At 33.5% G+C, this 12,116-nt stretch overlaps 1 protein-coding gene across 1 annotated transcript in view; it reads right to left on the bottom strand.

Moving 5' to 3' along the window:
* Window positions 1-5,969, bottom strand: part of LOC146532984 (uncharacterized) — a 123,322-nt gene extending 117,353 nt beyond the window's left edge. The window contains exon 1 of the mRNA XM_085196493.1: window positions 5,816-5,969. The gene's annotated coding sequence lies outside the window, so the exon portion shown is untranslated. The remainder of the gene's footprint in view (window positions 1-5,815) is intronic.
* Between the last annotated feature and the right edge of the window lie 6,147 nt (window positions 5,970-12,116).

Below are 12,116 nucleotides of genomic sequence, written 5' to 3'. Positions count from 1 at the left end.
TCACATTGAAAGTAATTGCTGTGAATGTGCAACACATGAGACTTTAAGGCTCGTATTTATAAATCGTTCTCTACTTTGAGATCGATCTTGAAAGCCATCTTGAGATGCCGGTTTAGTCAGATTATTATGTGTGTTATATACACTTAGTTTTATTGAATTAGTCAGGCAGGCGAAATCTAGCCCCGATGGCCTAAGTGTCTTAGGTGACTTCAACACTCCTATTTATCTCTTATCGATTTGAATGAAGAAATCGGTATTCTCTTTTGTCCTATTAGATATCGGCCGAAAGGAATTCAAACTCGCAACTATAATATGAAGTTCAAGTGTATGTGTTAACTCTTAACTGAACCATAATAAAATTCCTCTCAGAATTAATCGATTGTGATAAAAGTTTGAGGTATAATGACAAGCTATCCCAAATAAATTTACATAGGTGAGGTTCTTCCGGGAAGAGCCATTGCAAGGGTAGTGTGAGATTAATTGTAGAATGTTTGAATGTATTGTATTTAGTGTGTAATAGTTTTCAGAGAGACTATGATTATTCTTAATGTTGTGACATTTTTTTTTAAATTTCAACTTACACTTTTCCCTCTGGCACAGTGCCCGAATGTAATTGCGAAGGTCGTGGGTTGGATTGCCACTCGATCCTTTATTAACTCGAATTAACTCTTAAATAACTTAAACTTCGAGACTTAATTACTTTTAATTACACATTTCACGAAGAATATGAAACAATTTGTATCGATATGTAATTTTCACTTTTAATATCCATGCTATAAAGGCAGAGTGGATAAACACCATTCGTTACGGTCTACTACCGCGGTAAAATTTAAATAAATCATATTTTCGAACCCACAGCTATCAGTTTTATAGACAGACTCAGCCCCATTGCACTGCAACGACCTCAATTCTTCTTTTTATTCTTATATCATATCAGTTATTAAACTGTTATTTCAAAAATTTAAATTTCCGTTTGGTGAAACTAACCACGCACCAGTAATCAATTAATTTCGTTTGTCTCTATTAAAGTATTTAAGAAAAACATACCACATATATGTGGTTTTCTAAATTACACCAGCATACCACCAAAACCGGGTTCCCTGGGTTCACCGCAACTAATTATGTAAAAATCCAACCGCAACATTAGGCCGGCCGGTGATTTAGAGGTTACTATACTATGTACGATATAGGTACCTACGTACTCGTATGTAATCAAAACTGGAATTCGACTCACGGTGCCCTCGTCGTTACAGTTGTGTCATTAAGTTTATTAGGTAGAGGGTTAATAGAAAACCTTGCTATTCCACAATTTAGGAAGTGTGCCGTAAAATATTTAGTTGTTTTGTTCTTTATCTTATCGAGTTCATGGAATTGTTGGGTTCGGATATAAGAAGCCACTTCTTATGGAAAACTATAGTTTCTTTAATAAATTAATAGAAAGGAATAAAAATATTATTTCAGAGATCCTTCAAAAGTAAGAGTGAATTGCATGTTTAGTAGATAACTATACTTCACATTCTAAAGCTAAAGAGTTTATTTGGTTGAAGGTGCCAATCGCAGGACTATTTCAATGTAACCCAACAGTGGGTTAAACAACTGTGATCAGAGTTACCTAATTGGCATGTGTCATACTCAAGTGTCAGATTTAACAAAACCGCAGGCAAAAGCCAACATTTACATAAATTAAGTCTACAGTATAAAATTTCAAAGGTTACCTCAGTAGTTTCTTGCTATGATAAAAAAATCTTATGAAGATTTCAATGTTTAGCCACTGAATAACTCCCAGAGGAACGAATCCATTATATAGGTAGTAATTTTAAATTATCATCTACCTTACCTCTGTCTCTTAATACAACTCCGAAATCTAAAGTTGAATAAAAAATATTGTTTCGAGTGATAAGCCTGCATTAGACAGAACTAAGTATGCGAAGTTGACTGCCAACCTTCACAAGTTGGAGAGGCACGTTAAGAAGAAGAAGGAGAAGAAGGAATTTCGTGAAATCTTCTTTTAGTGATTCCTTACACGCCTTAACTTACGTACGTGCTAAGATTTCTAAGTCCAGTGGTTTTATTTTATCATAAAAATAGTGATTTTCAATAGCCATTTTTCTCTTTAGTGAAGCGTGAAGCTGTACTGACAGTCCTTTACATATAACTTGCATATTGCATGAGCTGAGTTTACAAGAACGTCGTCTGGAAGACACTGTAATAGACAATGCTTGGGAAATGCGTTTTGATATTCATTCATATCTTATGAGTGAATCGAGTTTTCCAAGGCCGTCATTAGTTAATTCTAAATGTTTTTACGTTGAAGTTTTAAGCCATAAAGGTATACGCCATATTATAAAAAATAGAGAAATAGAAATAAAGGAGATTCACAATTCGTAGCGTATTGTTTTTGTTTTAACTCGAAGTTTCCTTTACTAAGTAGTTCGATTTTGTGAATTATTTTTTATTAGATAGATAGAGTATACCCCTAAAATGGTTCCATACAATTTTTCAGACTTTTTCTCTTCTTCAGTAAATATATATATTTTTTTCTATTTTTTTCTATTTTTAGACAGAGGAAACCTTACACCTTGTAGTAGTGTACTAACAGCTTAGTGTTAATACACTGCATTCCCCACTTCTCGCTGAATTTTCGAGGCATTTTGTGTTGAGTGGCAGAACTCACCGTCGCGTTTTTGCCTTGATACCAGAGTGAAGAAATAAAAATATTAATAAACAATAATTCATTTAGTCGAATGGGAATCGAACTCACATCATCTGCGTTACACGCTTGTGCCAGAGCGCCGCGACGACCTCGTCGACGTGAACAAAAAAAATAAATCTTTACAATGCCAAATTGTAAAACAAAAGTCAAAAAAGTCATTAAAATTTCAACTGTACGGGGGTCAAGCAAAGAGCGCCCACAAAAAACATTTAGCGAACTAAAGTCATTGCTGAAAAATCAACATTGACACGCTGTACCTAAACAAACACGCCACAAATTATTAAAAGGTAAGCCCACGGACACGGGCGGGTCACGGACTTAATAGTAGAATTGTTCCAACTAATTATGCATCTAATTACTCTTGGAAAGGCAGACGTGTTTCTTTCAAAGGCGAGTCCCCGCTTTCGGAGGCTGTAATAATGCACACCTGCAGAATTTTTGAGGTTATTTTTTTGGGGTGAAACTGGCTAATTTGATATTTTACTTTGGTGAGGTTTTGTCGTATAAAATGAGGTGGTGGGATGAGGACATCTTTGTATCTTGGCAGTATATAAATTTGTAGGGAAATGAGTGTGTTGGCATAAATTCATCATTTTTAATATTTTTTTAGCTTTACGCTGTATCCGTTGTCGTGTTGAGTGGTGGAACTTAACGCCTCGCCTTGAGTTGTAGGAGCAAAGTAATGAACAGAAAAAAAATCGTTATTAAAAAATATTTTATTTAGAAAAATTCTTTTGACACCAACTAAATCAACCCCAAATCCTAGAAATATAATATCGATAAAATATGTGTATTTATTATAACTAAACGTTGAGATTTTAAATACCTCTATTTCTCAGACATAACAAAATTTAGTGCATTATTGGGAGATATTGTATTTATCACATTTATATGTTTAACGGATTTTATCTAAATAAATCAGAAAAATATCAGCTTCTATATTCAATCCAGAAAAATAAATTGCCTGGAACATACAAATACAATTCACATTCAGTAAACAATATTGAAATATAAATAAGCTCACGAAGTCTTTCTATTTCAACGTACTAGTATCGACCATTCGAATTAACCCAAGAATGATATCCAACATTATGTAAACAGCTACAGAAAGTTATTCACGAAACAACAATGCAATCTTTGACCATAACCTCTAAGTTTTAAAGCTTACTTTGCTATAAACGAATAGTTTTGAAGTGGAACAAACTTAGAGCTCATTCAGAACACTTCGACCATTTCACTCGAAGGCCGTTCCGATCCGGAATTACAGGGTAATCCGGTTACAGACAGGAAGCATTTTGAGTGACGTCCACTCTTGTTGACCGAGACTAATTAGAAATTATAAGCTCACAGAATGGACATTTGACATTTGATTGTTGATGGTTATATTTGTGGTCCATTCATATTTTTATTTTAATGGTCTTTATTATAATTTGAGCAGTGTTGAACTCCACCACTCATGCCTTGAAAATTTGGCAAAATCGCCTGCTATATGCAGCATGAAGGTAAAAAAATATTGTTTCATTATTGAAATCAAGCCTAAAATCGTTAGATCAGAAAGATCAGAAGGCTATTACATTTACATATTTACCAACGTACCTTAAGCAAAAAATAAAAAAAAAATTATTTAATGATATATATATATAGACTATTTGATATAAAAACAAACTACTATTAGTATATTATTTTTGTATTACATTACGTTAAGTTTTAATGTAATTGTCTGTACCTGCGGTCAGGTACCCCTCGCACTAATCATTGACCACGCTACGGCAAAATATAGTTTTATCTATAAACGTAAAGACATTTTATGAAGCGTTAGATAAAAAATCTTCTATCCATATAAAAACAAAGCTTACAAAGGAACATGTTTGTCCACCGGCGCAATATTTCAGTACCAAATTTTTCAATTCCCTTTCAATTTTCGATATCCCATCAATCCATGTCGTTTGTTCTGAAATAAAAGTGCAATACGAAACGAGTAACCATTTACTTTGTTCGAACTGTCTATATACTGGTGTCTGTACATGAAAATTGGCAATTGAAATTTAGATTTAAAACTAAAGGTATGAAACGGAAAAAAGGAACTTCACACTTTTTTATCGCAGGGTATTGTAGGCAGAGGGAACTTAGTGTTAATGCACTCCATTCTTGATTTCGACGTAAATTTTGAGACAGCTTGCAAATTAGCGAAAGTTAATACTGCTCTACGTTCCTCAAAAAATTAATACATAAATAAAAAAATGACCATAAAATAAAAATAAAGGTATATTTTAAAAACGTCATATTGAAAAAAAAAGCAATAAAAATGTATCCAGCCATGACATAACACTGACAAGTCTTTAAAGGGGATAAATAATAAGTACTTTAAACAATCCTGTATCAATCGGGATCACGGTTGTCGGTTTTGTTTTTTGTCGTGAGATATTTATTAGTGGGACTATTCATATTTATCCGATATAGTATAATTCTAACTTTTTTTTCAATTTCACGCTGGCAGGGTAGGCAGAGGAAGCCTAGTGCTAAGGTACGCCGTTGCCTACTTTCCTTCGAATTTTAGGCTACATGTTGAGTGACAGAATTCAACGCCGTGCTTTGCCTCAACACGAGATTCATAAATATTAAACATTTCATTTCGTCGAGTGGGAATCGAACCCACGTCGATTCCCACTCGTGTCGCGTTTACAATCACACGCTTGTGCCCCGGTACTTCACGACTGGCTTCTGATTACTTAACTTACTTTATTATTATTAGTTTTTAACTGCGGCTTCGCCCTCTTGTCCAAACGAAAATAACTAAGCAGTGCTTTATACTTAGATGAAAGATTTCAAGTGGCGAATTGACTTTGATCGCAAGTGTATTCGATTACATCTAAACGATTAATATTATGTAACATAGCCTTCCTCGATGTATGGAATATCCAACACAAAAATACTTATACAATTCATATCAGTTGTTCTTGAAATTATCGCGTTCGACCATAGAAATTCTTTAGCTTTGTAATATATCCATAAACAATGATATAATACGAGTATCAATGTAATTTGCAAAAGAATTATGGAAAAAAATTAGATAATTCTAATAATGAATGAAAAAGTACTTACAAAATAGAATTTCCTCTTGATCGCATGCTCTTGAGCACTTGTCCTATTTTATGAAATCTACAACGACATCTTAAATGAAACTATTTTAACCGGATTAATTGTATATATTTAAGAATATACATTTTTGGAAACCCGACGCGACGTTTCGAACACTTTCCACTAGTCCGTGGTCACGAGTAGACTTAGTGAGTTGGCATTCGTCTGTCAGTTGAAATAGAATTATTATATCAAACTACCGCCAAAGTTTTTTTATAATTTCCTAAGCTAATGCCCTGGATTCCTGGGACCCAGGTGGTACAAAACTTCCAGCTGTCCGAAAGCCTGGATCTGTATCTTCTATATGGCAGATGCTTTTACTGTCATGTAACTTAGTGACGCATCACTTTTGAGCAATTGAGATGTTTTGTTAAGAATATTTTTTTCTTTACCAAAAAAAACTTTTTAAACAATTTAAAAATTTTTCTCTATATCGTCTTATCGTATAACTTGTTTTTGTTCACAAAAACTAAGCCACGCATTCAACTTAGACCGAATTTATACGTTATCTACCTCATACTGTATTTTTCTAAAGTTTTATTCCCCGGCACGATGCCAAATGCGAGTGTATAGGAATTTATAACAAACTCAGCACGGCTACGTGATGGCGCTCTGGAACTCCCGTGTCTTATAATCTTGATGCTTCTGAGTCAATGCAGATAGTAATAAACATGCGGAGGAAGTTGTTTCTTCTTCAAATTCTTCTTCAAATATTTTGTAGAAATATTGTAACGCAAGGTTTCTCTATTTAACTCTACATTCTATACAGGTTATTTGTGACTATATAGAAAAACAAACAAAGTGATTGGATGGTAATTTCTCCTTTCCCGTATAGAACATTTTCTATTTTTTTCTTTTATTGAGATAAAAATGTTTTATATAGCAAGTACTGCTTATATAATATTCGCTCGTCTTAGAAGTCTTTACTGGCCCAGCTGTTGCTACCCTACTCTCTTCAATGTCAATTGATATCCAGAATCTAACCATTTTCCATATTCGATATGGTGAAATAGAAAATTTAATACAATTTAAAGAAATTCTCTTATATTTTTTTATACTTAGTAGTTTTATACTTAATTTATGTGAAGCTAAAGTTAATTATGAAAATTTTACTTGCGCTGTATAGTTATAATGCTAATAACTTTTGTTGGATTAAAAATTTTACTTTGTTAATTTTTTAAGAAAATATTTAAAGCTGGTGCTGGGACTCTTAGTTTAATATAGTCTTGATATTTTAATACCTTACTGATGTATGTATATTCAACATTCTACTAATAATTATAGAAATTTTAGGTGCGTCGTAATTTTAGTTCCCCTATTGTACATTTCAATTTTTTTTTTCTTTTTTGTTTTCTATTTTATTGTTGTTTTCCTTATAACCTTCCTTATACAATAAAGAGTATTATTATTATTATTATTATTTCTTTCACTTTACGTTGTTCCCAAATAGGACTGAAGGAGAGAAACACAGCAGCAGAACTCAGTGGAACTTCTCAAAATTAATTCCGCCAAAGATTACATATATAATTTACATGTATAACTTATAATCAAATTTATCTAAATTTATCTCTATAAATCCACATAACAAACTTACAAACTTAGTTTAAAACTCATTAATCTTGTATAAAATATACAAGCATTAAATATAAGTACGACAGCAGTGGATTTGATTCCCACTTGAGGTAATTAATTGTTTTCATTCCCTCACTCTGGTAACAAGATAAATCGCGACGTTTAGTATTGCTACTCTAAAATTAGGTTGTGTCTTAACACTAGGATCCCTCTACGCTTCTATACTGTAAAACGTGTTAAGTTAATTTAGGCGTAACTCAACGCAGCGGAAGCGTTAAGTTATTTTAATCTAACTATATTTATAACTACAAATCTACATAACAAAACTTTGAAGCTAAGTTTAGAACACATTTATCATATATAAAATATAAACTAATAAAGCATTAAGCGAGACCGACACAAATCATACTGGTAGCTGGCCTGTTGTATGGCAAAACCGCTATTTAGTTATACACGATACAACCACCACTAAATCAATGTATGAATCTTAGAATCTATGTAGGTACTGTATAGATGAATTTATATGTATATTTTTTTTAGATTTCCCGCTTAATCCCGTGTATAGCAACGTTAAAACACTTCGTTCTTCACGTTCCTTTCAAATCCTAGATGAATGGATGGCGTCGAGGGATGGAACTTAACGCAGCGCTTTGTCTTCTAAAGCGGGAAAACGCAGTAATTTAATAGTGTCTGGTCTTTTTCACCGCGCAGTCAGGTAAAAATAAAATAAAAATTGTTGCTATATTTTTCCTCATTTAACAACCATAAGATTATCAAAAATTTCAGTCATATAAAATTAACTTGTTCAATTCTCAAATGAAAATTTAACATAGTCGAACATAGTAAAATTTAATAATAAAAAAGACACTGCGTACTACCATTCTCACCTAATTTACGAGGTATAGAGTGTTGAGTGGTAGAGCTCAACGTCATGTTTTGTCTACCAGACCGAAGAAATTAAAACAATATAAATGCTATAATTTCCTCGAGGGGAATTGAATCCATAACCAAAACTGTCGATCATTGCGCCGTAAAAGCCTAAAAATATATAAAAACAACAACGTAAAAAACCGTTCCATAAATTCATAGTTATATGTTTTCATAATGTGAAATTCTAGTTAACAATACAATCGAGGGATTCCAACAAAGCGTAGCAAAATACTGAACTAAATGGCCGTATTACGATGAACGGCCAAATAATATTGGTCTGAAATGGAGAATTTATTAACAAGTTTTATATCTTTTTTTTCTGTCTGTTAGAGGCCGCCGTGGCGCAGGGTGCAAGGGTGTGACTGTACGCGATGGTTGTGGGTTCGATCCCGACTCGAGGAAGTGAAATATTTATTTACGTTTTTATTTCCATTTCTTCGCTCTGGTGTTGAGGCAAAGCGCGGCGTTAAGTTCTGCCATTTAACACGCAAAGCCTCCAGAATTCGGCAGAAAGTGGGGAACGGAGTGTCTTAACATTAGGTTCCCTCTGCCTACCCTGCTGTGTGCTGATTTTTTTTCTGTATTACTATTCCGTATTTAGAATGTACATAAAAAATAATCAATGTACCTACAATGTGTAGAAAATTAGGCGGAAAAAGGGGAACGAAGTGTCTTAACACTAGGTCTCTCTGCCTGCAATTATACAAAACAAACAAAAATATTTTTAAACATTACCCCGAATGGGACTCGAATCTTCTACCATTACATATACATTTAGATACTGCCCAACTCAGTCACGAGGATGTCAAACTGAATTTAACACAGTTTAATTATTCAAAAGCGACAAGGTGAACTCGTTGACAGTAATCGTATATGGGAGGCGTTCAAAACGGATTAAACTTTATAAAATAACTGTAATGTATTTTTTTGTGTAATTATATAAATGTTTATACTAAATTGGCTATAAATTATGGCTTGTAACACGGAATGCCTCACATTCGTGGTACTTACAGGTTCAAATTATATTTATATCGTTGCTTTGGTGGTGAAGAGACAGTGACAATGACGAACGGAACGGAACGCACGAGTTAAGTAAAGCAAGTTATTCTAAATTATAATAAATATTTTTTTTTATGTAGTTAGTGTTTTATTTACCTAAATTGAGAGACCAGCGCAACGATATATAAAACTCTTCCATTACCGAATAGAATATTTACAAGCAACGCAAAACTGACTGACCACTGAATGTGGAAAGCTATAAGGCTGCATATTCGATAGTATGTGCTTGAAACTGCCGAAATAGAAAAAAACTGATTTTTATAGTCCTCGCAAAAACAGAAGTAGAAGCTGCAGGCAACAACTTCTATCCAATATATTTGTAATTAAGAACATGTAAAAAAGCAGCTTTACATAGTATAGGTAGTGCCAACCAAGTGATCACCTACTTTCCGTTTAATTTCGAGAGTTTTAATACTGTGACGGAACTCAACACCGCGTTCTAACTACCAGAGAAAATAAATAAAAATAATATAAATATAATAATTTCCTCTAACGGGGATCTAACCCACGACCATCTCATTAACAGGCAGACTCTATCCCAGTGCACCATAACGGCTTCTTTTGCATTGTTTTCTGTTCTCACTACAAATTACCGCTGAGGTGCTTGTACTGTTTATACTGTCATCATTTAGACTAAAGTACATGGAATTAAGATCTAATCTGTTTACAAGGGTGAAAACTAATATTACAAAGTTCATTCCCCCTACGAAACTCCATATATTTGATTCAATCGTAATTTATTTTACAATTAAATGGAAATACAGACGACTTTAATCGTTTGTTATTTACAATTTAATTTTGAATTTTATTAGTAAATTTTGTTTTACAATTACAATTTTACGATAACATTTTCTTTTACATTGTTTACGTTTATGTATTAATTTTATTTACGGTCTATTAGACTATTAAAAAAATCAGCTTCACGCTGTATCTCGCACACAGCATGGTAGACAGAGAGAACCTAGTGTTAAGACACTCCATTCCCCACTTTCCACCGAAATCTGGAGGCATTGCCTTTCCAATCTGGAGGTATAGCACCAGTAGATTTTGCAGTCATCCTTTGTGCCTCTGCACCATAAATATTAAACATATATTAGGAACGAAAATAGAAATTAACATTAATACGAAAAATACATTGACAACAAAAGTTAAGAACTGTAGCTGCAAATTATAAACTTCTTATCAACATATCAATCACAATCTATCATCGTAATATAAAAGGTATACTGTTGATCGATTGACACCTAATTACTTATGTGACTGCGAAATAAGAAATTATTGTACTCTTCTATAATGTAAATACTTTTTTCTTTAGATTTTTTAAAGGCCGTCGTGACGCTACTGCGTCATTTGACTGTAAACGTGAAGGTTGCGAGTTTGATTCCCACTCGGAGGAATATTTTTTTTTTCATTTCGTCGCTCTAGGGAAACAAGAAACGGGTTCCCTTTTAGTGCTCTGCTATATTCAGGATACAAAGTGACGCTAAACACATATTTCCCACATCTATATATATAAAATCGAAAGGTCACTCACTCATCACGAAATCTTAGAAACTACATGTGCTAGCAATCTCAAATTTTGCATAGGAGTTACTTATAGGACGTAGGTGCTCGCTAAGACGGTAATTTGCAATATTCGATTTCTAAGGGGTTGTTTTTGGGGTCGAAAGTTTGTATGAAACTTCGTTACTACAAATGCTAGGAGTTTCAAATTTTGCATAGACGTCTAGGACGTAGTCATGGAGACAGAAATTAATAATAACATAGTTCACGCGGGTGAAACCGCGAGCGGGTCGCTAGTATAGTATAATTCCCCTTCCCCAAGTGCGAATCGAATCCTCAACCGTCAAAATTACATTCACACAAATTTTTGCTTTATATATATTTAGAACAATGAATTCGAAAATTGAAAATGCCATAATCTTATTACATTCAAATTGTTATGTTTCTAAATAATTAAAAATCATCATTATGACAAGCACCCACCAAACCATAACACAACCACAAGACAAAAAACCAAATAAATAATACTTTCGCGGTAAGAAAATTAAAAGGAGGAGGAGGAAGTATAAGGATATTATTAAGTTCATCTTCCACACTCACACCCTAGACGTCTAGTCTAAGTAAGCCACAACAACCGAGGCCTCGAGGCATTCTCAGTTTGCTGGTATTTATAAATTTACTTTGCATAACGAGGGGAAACTTTTAAATATCTTACGATATATTACATGTATATATGTAGGATTAACTTTATGGCACTCGTTCGCAACTTAGTTTGTGTAAACTTTAAGCTTGGTGTCCACTGTGAGCGGAGCGGGCTCATTAATGACTACGTTGAACTAGCAAGAGTAAACTGCTTATTTGTATTTTCACCAATAAGCAGTCGGGTGAACCGAGCAAACAGAAAGAATTGAAATTAACTCGCTCAGTTCTAGAAAGATGAGCGAAGTGATTACAAAATACAAAACTGTTTGTGTTAGAAATGTAAGCCTATTTTATCAAAAAAGAGCATTACTCTCTCTCTCATTTCTCACCATGCCAAATTTGGACTTCCAAAGCCCAGTATTTCTGTCTGTGCATCATCTGTCAGTCAGTAATGGACCGGAGTGTCCTAGCACTTTGCAAAAAATATTATAAAAATACAATAATATGACAGACTTTATAAAAAAATGTGTTTAAAACATAATTTGTTTAAAAAAATACT

This window comes from Heliconius melpomene, chromosome 13 (genome assembly GCF_056956725.1).
Source record: "Heliconius melpomene rosina isolate 202511_hmr_F chromosome 13, ASM5695672v1, whole genome shotgun sequence".
NCBI classification, from domain to species: Eukaryota; Metazoa; Arthropoda; class Insecta; order Lepidoptera; family Nymphalidae; genus Heliconius; species Heliconius melpomene.
The sequence above is the reverse complement of the archived record's forward strand: the minus strand, read 5'-3'. Positions and strand labels throughout refer to the sequence as shown.